The 7,194-nt window shown below is 57.2% G+C and overlaps 1 protein-coding gene across 1 annotated transcript in view; it reads left to right on the top strand.

Moving 5' to 3' along the window:
- RGMA (repulsive guidance molecule BMP co-receptor a) overlaps nucleotides 1-7,194 on the top strand; it is a 43,088-nt gene that overhangs the window by 26,849 nt on the left and 9,045 nt on the right. The window lies entirely within an intron of this gene.

Below are 7,194 nucleotides of genomic sequence, written 5' to 3'. Positions count from 1 at the left end.
TCTGTGCTGCTCCTTCCACAGAGGCTGTGCAGTGAATTCTCTTTGAAGCTGCCCTCCCTCTGCTCTGCCTGCTTCTGTCCTAATTAAAGCCATCGCCTCTTAATGTTATGCCACTTCCTAAAATAGTGTTCTCATCATGCCAGGTACTTACTGAAGGTTATCCAGCGGGCTCCCCATGGTCAGTGGGATCTGGTCTGAAATCCTTAGGCTGGCGTATCGAGGTCCAGTCAGGAAAACAGAAACCACATGGGGTATTGCCACAGAGGGAACCTGATACAGGGGATTGTGTCTAGATGGGCGTGGGAGGACGGAAGAGGCCACAAGGGACCACGGAGGCACACACAGAGTTGCAGGAAGCGACTTCCACTCCTGGGGCTGGAGGCACAAAGGGAAGAGGACCTTGGGGGCCCAGGGCCCGGAGGAGGGCCGCTACCTGGCTGGTCTGGCTACTTCGGAGCAGCGGCTGGAGGGGAAGAAGGGCCAGGGCTGGGTGGTGGTGCTGAGGTTAACCTGGCTGGGCCTTGTCTAGTGCTCCCCGGTGGTGCAGTCTAACAGGGAACTGGGTGAACAGTGAAACGGCGTTTGCTGCATCCCAGCCCCACACAGAGCGGAGAAGAGCAGTTTGAAGCTGAACGACATTTGCTTCATCGCCGGCTTTCACTCGGGGCTTCCACGCCTGGCCCCAAACTTGCGGCACACTCTGAACCATCCGGCATTTCACCTCCGGCCAGTCCCAGCAGTTCTGGAGCCACTTGGGCTTCTGGACCTCTGCCCTGCATCACCTGTCAAATCCCACTGCCCTTCAGGACCTGGTGGAAAGGCTGCTTCCCTGATAACCCTCTACGCCTCCATCCTTAAGTCTGTGTTCAAATGAACCGTGTCTTCTTCCCTGCATCCCGGTGGTCTGTGTAGCTGACTCCACCTGAGCACAGAAACCAACTGGGGCTTGTTCGAGGAATGGCAGGAAGCACCGTGCCGGGCACCTAGTGGGGTCCAGAACCTTCAGCAAGTCCATGAATCCAGGCAGTGACCCTGCAAACCACGGAGGCAGAACCAACGTGACTGTGGGGCTTGCCTTCAAACGAGCCGTATACTCCTTTAAGAAGAGGCAGGTTTCTCTCTCTCCCGGCTCACCCCAACCGCTCCTACACGGCAACTGAAACCTGATCTAATCCCTTTGCACGGGGGTAATTTATTGGTCTATTGGGCTTTTCTTGGTGGCAAATTGCATTGTCTTTATTCCTGGGTTCAGGCTGAGGAAGGGCTCCTGCATTCCTAAGACTCCTTTCTCAGGGCCGAGCCTTCACACCCCGTGGCGCTCAGCAAAATAAGTTTTATTGGGCTTCTTTGTTATGCAAACAAGCCAGTAATAATCAGGCTATTATTCTGAAAGATTGGGCTTGATTAACAGTTCAAAGGAGGTCTCTGAAAGCGGCTAATGCCGCACTGGTGCATAAATATTTTCATCCTGCCTGGGTTGGTACAGCTGCAGCTTCCAGCTCCTGGCTGCCGCCGCCCACCCCCTCCCCCGTCTTTCTGCTCGGAGAGGAGCTGGGTTGCTATTTAAAGGAAGAGAATTAAGTCAGGCAAGCCGTGTGTGGCTGTGATTTCTCTCTGCTGCATCTCAGACCATGAGGAAGGCAGTCTGGAGCCCACCTCCTGCAGAAGTGAAAGGTTACAAATGTGGGGTGCCGGAGCACAGATGCTTTGAGCGTAGAGTGTGGGAGTCAGGATTCTCAGGGGATTTTCAGGCAGGAGGTGGCACCCTAGCTGGGTCGTCGATGGTTGACAGTTCAGTGAGCCCCACAGAGAGGAGTGGCCAGAGGGTGAGACCAAAGAAGGTGACACAGGGAAGCCAAGGGGCCATCTCCAGTATTCGCAGGGTTACATTTGAGCCTTTTCTGTGTGGCTCTAGAGAAGGGCCAAAGCCCCACGGATCTCCCTGGGGGGCAGTTGTGGGTCCACAGCTGGAGCTGTCCAGAGCAGGAGGGGCCAGCCCTGCCCAGCAGAGTCCCAGTGGCAGTGGAAGCCGGATGCCCACCGGGCAGGGATGCCGCAGGCAGATTTCCTGCCACGGGGGCTGGCTGGAGGTACAAACTGGTGACCTGTGGCATCCCTCAGGCCCCAGGTTCTAAAATTCCATGGTGCGCCTCGGGAAGCCCCCATGGAGTTTGGTCGCCAAGTGATCGTTAGATAAAGCGATCTTAACAAAGTCAATTACACAGAGAAGTGGGAGGCCTGGCCCTAACTGCACAAGTTGGGAGCGAGTGGGTCCAGTGGTTGCCCAGGGTCCCAGCCTGCACCCCACCTTTCGAGCCAAGTGTCCGGCATCACGGGGCGCCAGAGGGAATCGGGATTCCTGGTGGTGACTCTGGCTGGCCACTGTCTTTGCAGCCTCTGGATTCTCTTCTGTTTGTTCCCTAGCAGCTAATCCCAGAAGTTCTACGTCTCAAGAGGCTTGAGTCAAATCCAAACATGCCTAATAGGCTTCCGAGGAGCGGGAAGTCTGTGCAAGGGTCTTTGCATTTTCCTGGGTGTCTGAGGTGGAGCTCCAGGTACCAAGGGTCAGAAGGGGCCCCTTGAGAGCCCCCCGTGCCTGAGGACACAGTGTCTGAGATGGAAATAGGAGCTCAGGAGAACTTTAATCACCTGGCTGTGCGCACACGGGCTGCTGTGGCACCATGGCAAGGTGGCCGTCTGCAAGAGCCAGGCAGGAACAGGGCAGCCGGCCGCCTTCTGTCGCACTGAAAGCACCAAGGAAGCCGCGCTCAGAAAAGCTCGCTACCTCTTCCCACTCATACGAGTTGCAGTAAGCTGTTTCAGACTGTCGGACTTTCCTCTCCTTCTTCCTTGAACACTCACATCAGAAAAGCCCAAGGTTTACTGCCTGGAATTCAGGTCTGTCTTTTTTTTTTCTTAAGATACAGCACATAAAAATCAGCCCCTCTGGGGTCTCTTTGGCAGGTGACGCCACAGTCCAGAGCTTTTCCTTTTGATGCTGGGCCAGGTTACATTCAGGTCCCTGACCTGGGTTGGGGAGCCTTCAGTCTATGATTTACTGGAGTGGAACACAGGGCGGCAGGATGACTCCAAGGGGGTTAGGGCCCCTTGGCTCGCCACCCGTGGGGACTGTCCAGCCTTGGCATCCCCAGCACCCTCCCCTGAGGCCCCCAGGAAATGATGGCAGACGGGCCTGGGAGAGCTGCGTTACCACCTGGAGAGAGGGCAGAGGGGATCTCCCCCAGTTCTGGTCCCAGCTCTCGTTACTCTCAGTGGCCTCTTATACACCATTCCCCTACCCTGATCTGTAGCTTCTCCCTTATGACGGGAGCGCCTGGGGTTCCTCTTAGACCCTTAGGAAGATGTGCAAGGCCCAAGGGTTCGGGACAGCTGGGGAAACCCAGGACATCGGGGAAATGTGGGCCCAGGCATCATGGTCCTGGACTGATCCAGGTGGGCTTTGGGGCTGGGCCTTTGGGTGTGAGTGGACAGTGGGCAGGAAGAGCTGGCCAGACCCAGCTGATCTGAGTCAAGGCAGAAGGGCAGTCGGAGCGCCAGCCAGGGCCCTAACCGGAGGAGGAGGGTAGAGGGCTGGGAGCAGTCCCTGGGATTCGCTAGGGAAGAAGCAGAGGGAGGGGCCGGCTCCCATCCAATGCCCTTCCATCCCCTGCCTGGTGACGTTTAACCTCCGACCTCACAGGGGGGTTGTATCTGTCCCCCTCTGAGACCTTTGTTGGGGACCTTATTTGTTGAGTGCCCACTGGGTCCCAGGCATGCCAAGTACATCTCAGTCCTCAGCAGCTTCTGAGGTGGGTGTTACCTCCACTTCACAGCTAAGGAAACTGAGGTCAAGTCCAATTCCCACAACTACTCATAGGGGACAGAGTGGGACTTTGGACCAGACACCCTCCCTCCGGCGCACACTCTGCCCGCCATCCCACGCGACCAGCGTCGCCTTCAGACTTCCCCACTTTTGGCCCAGCACTGGACGATCGCATCGAGAATGTTCTCCAGAGGGTTGAGAAATGGGATTGGCAGGACTTCAAGCTCAGCCCCTCTACCGCCACCGCCCCGCCGGGATGGAGGCCGGAGGGAGGCCCTGGGTGCGAGGGCAGCGGGAGAGCAACCCCTGTCGCCGCCTGCGGGTGGTGGGCGGAGCTGCCATGCGCCCTCAGGGGGTGGCCGGTTGCTACCTGTGGCTCAGGATGGGGCGGGGGGAGCAAGGGGCGGAGCCACGGTGAACAGAGGGATGAAAGGCCTTGTCGCGGAGCGCTGACAGCCTGAGTACCCCGGGCTGCTCAGTGTTGGCAGCTGGGTCGCAGCTGGGCTTGCTTCCTCGGGAGGCCGGTCTCCTCACTGCCCCCTCTGCCTGCAGCCCCCTCGCCCCCCACCCCCCGAGAAGATGCCCCGTTCACACATTCCAGACCTGCGGGGGAGCCGGGGGGCGGGGTGACGGGCAACTTGGCCCCTCTGTGACGGGCTGTTGAAGAGAAAATGACCCCCAGAGCACCTGACAGCGATGCAGACCTCAGGCCCACTGGGCCCGGCGGAGGCAGAGCCCGGTGGTTGGTGGGCACATTCGAGGAGCACGGCTCTGAACAGATCCACTCGATGACCCCAGGACACTTCGGGGACTCTCTCTGAGGGCACCGGAGTGGGATTTCGGTCATGCATTCCAGACACACCAGAGAGCTCTTTATCTGAGACACTGCTCTGAGCCCAGGTGTCAAGGCTGTGCAGACAGCAGACCCCCCCGTCGCCCGTTTGGGGGGAATAGAGCCACGCATGACGGGGGTCGGGAATGGGACGCCCCCAACGCGTCCCACACTGTGTGCAGGTTGGCCCTGCCCTGGGCAGCATCCCGACCCCAGCCTTCAAGCCCCTGGCTGTACCCTGAGAAACAGGCCCTGGAAACTAGTCTGTGGAGGCAACGCCGCGGAGCGTGTGGACCGTGGGCCTCCTGGCGGGTGGCAGTCTCTCAGCGTCGCAGGAGGGGTCCTCAGGGAGAGGCTGAAGCCCACCTGTGGCGGAGTGTGCCTTTGAACCACCCAGCAGCCGGTGGAGGGAATCATGAATGCACCAAGGTTGTCCGAGGTCTTGGCATTGCCAAGGGCCTGGGCTTTCAGGTCTGAGGGGCTGGATTCACATCCTGCTTCCTCCTCACAGTGGAACCTCAGTCAGTCTCGCTGAGCCTGGCTCTGCTCTCTGGGAGGCGGGGATGCTGTAGTGCCCACCTGTGAGGCTTGCAGGGCCCAGGCCACTGAGCCTGGAACAGAGTCAGTTAGCTGGGACTTCAGTCTGTGCCACCCCAGCTTGGCTCTGGTGGAGAGCTGAGGCCAGCACAGCCCTGCGTGTGCTGCAGTGGTCTGGCTGTAAAGGGACGGGCACTGTCTTTTCTGTCCTTTGAGCAAGGTGAAGGCCAGAGGGGGACCCAGGGCTGTTTGGGCAGTGGGCAGAGCCAAGGTAGCTGCCACTCAGCACGAGGCCTGAGTCCCTTTGGGGCAGTTTCCTCTGAGATGCCTACCTCCAGAATTCTGAGAAAGCAGAATGGCAGGTCAGCTCACCTGTAATCACCAAGGCTACCGGAGTGGGCATTACGGGGCAGCCGCAGACCGGAGGTGGAGGGTTGGCAGCTGCAGCGGCCAGTTCCCCTGACCTGTGTTCCTCCACACTGCTTGTTCTCCGCGGCATCCTTTCCACACACACCCCCACCTCGAGGCCCCCTTTACCATCTCCCGCTCATGCCACAGTAGCATTTGCCGCCCACAGGGATGTTGGGCCCTTGGGCATCTTCTACAGGTTGGGAAATCATGAAGATGGCGGGGCTGGAGAATCTTCTAGCCGCCTTTCAAAGGAGACCTGGGCCAGGAACATGGCTCTGTGGGAGGGCGACCACACAGGGGGTCTCCCCGGATGGGCACGTCTTCACAGCGGTCACCACCTATCATTTACCGGATCTGCTTCTCTAGGTCAGCATGCTTCTTCCACTTAAAATGGGAAATCTGTAGCTCTTCTATCAAATCTGTTTTATTTTTCCTAATACGTATTTAAATACGTGACTTGTCAAGTGAAAAGAAAAATGCTCACCCAGATACCTCCTGAAATGACCTTGTTTACCAGAGGTGTGACAAATACAGGTCAAGTTAGGGGAAAAGCCTGAATTTTAGGACAAGCACCGTGTTGATATACTTGGGGCAAGTCACACCAGCTCCAGGAGAACGGCGTCCGCACCTGCAGAGGTGGGAGAGCTCCCTGAGCTCGGTGGCCCAGGCATCCAGGTACGGGGCCTGCAGCACAGACCAGGGCCACACAGGGCAGCTGCCTGGATGGTTCTTTGGCTAGCCTGGCCTCATATACTTCTGTCCCTGCTTTTAGGCAGAGCTTGATTTTATAGGTAAAAAGCCAGTAACAGAGAAGTAAACTGACTTAGAGCCAGATGAGTGGCCGAGCCAGGAGTGGCTGGAGCTAGCGCCTCCTTCCCCTCTGTTGATTGGGCTGAGACACCAAAAGCTGCACCTCACCTCGCAGCTGGTCTGCCGGCCCCTTTGCACCTGGAAGCCTGTGTAGAAACGTCCCTCCTGCTGCCACTTCTGGTCGCTATGGGCCGTGCAGAGGAATCCAGGAGGCCGGGAAAGGGCAGATTCCATGATGCAGGTGTGTTGAGGTCACAGTTCTCAGGCATGATAATTATCTGTAGCTAATTATCACTAAGGTCTCAACGCTGAAAGTGACCTTAAAAAAAAAAAAAAAAAAACATGAAATTAGAGCAGATCCAAGGTTGCCACTCAGTTGCCTCCCAGCTTGCTCTCCTGAGCAGGATAATGGGGGATGGAGCTACGGAGACCAAGAGGGAAGCTGCCCTGCATCTGCAGACGAAGTGACAGAACCAGGCCCTCTGTGACCAGGGCTAATATAATCACACTAGCCAACATTCATTGAGCTTCTGCTCTGTGCCCGGTGCCAGGATAAGTCCTTTAACACTTTCAGCAACCTCATAGGGTGGATACTATATTATCCCATTTTCTAGATAAGTAAAATGAGGCACAGAGAAGTTAAGTGATTTGTACAAGGTCACACAGTGGCAGAGATCAGAACACATACTGAATAGTGGGGCTTAATTCCCGGCCAGATTTCTTTTGCTGTGCCGAAATTCTTGGCGGTAGTTGTGAAAGTGTCAACAGACGCCAAAGGCCC

The sequence above is a fragment of the Neophocaena asiaeorientalis genome, unplaced genomic scaffold (assembly GCF_003031525.2).
Source record: "Neophocaena asiaeorientalis asiaeorientalis breed wild unplaced genomic scaffold, Neophocaena_asiaeorientalis_V1.1 scaffold297, whole genome shotgun sequence".
NCBI classification, from domain to species: Eukaryota; Metazoa; Chordata; class Mammalia; order Artiodactyla; family Phocoenidae; genus Neophocaena; species Neophocaena asiaeorientalis.
The sequence above is the reverse complement of the archived record's forward strand: the minus strand, read 5'-3'. Positions and strand labels throughout refer to the sequence as shown.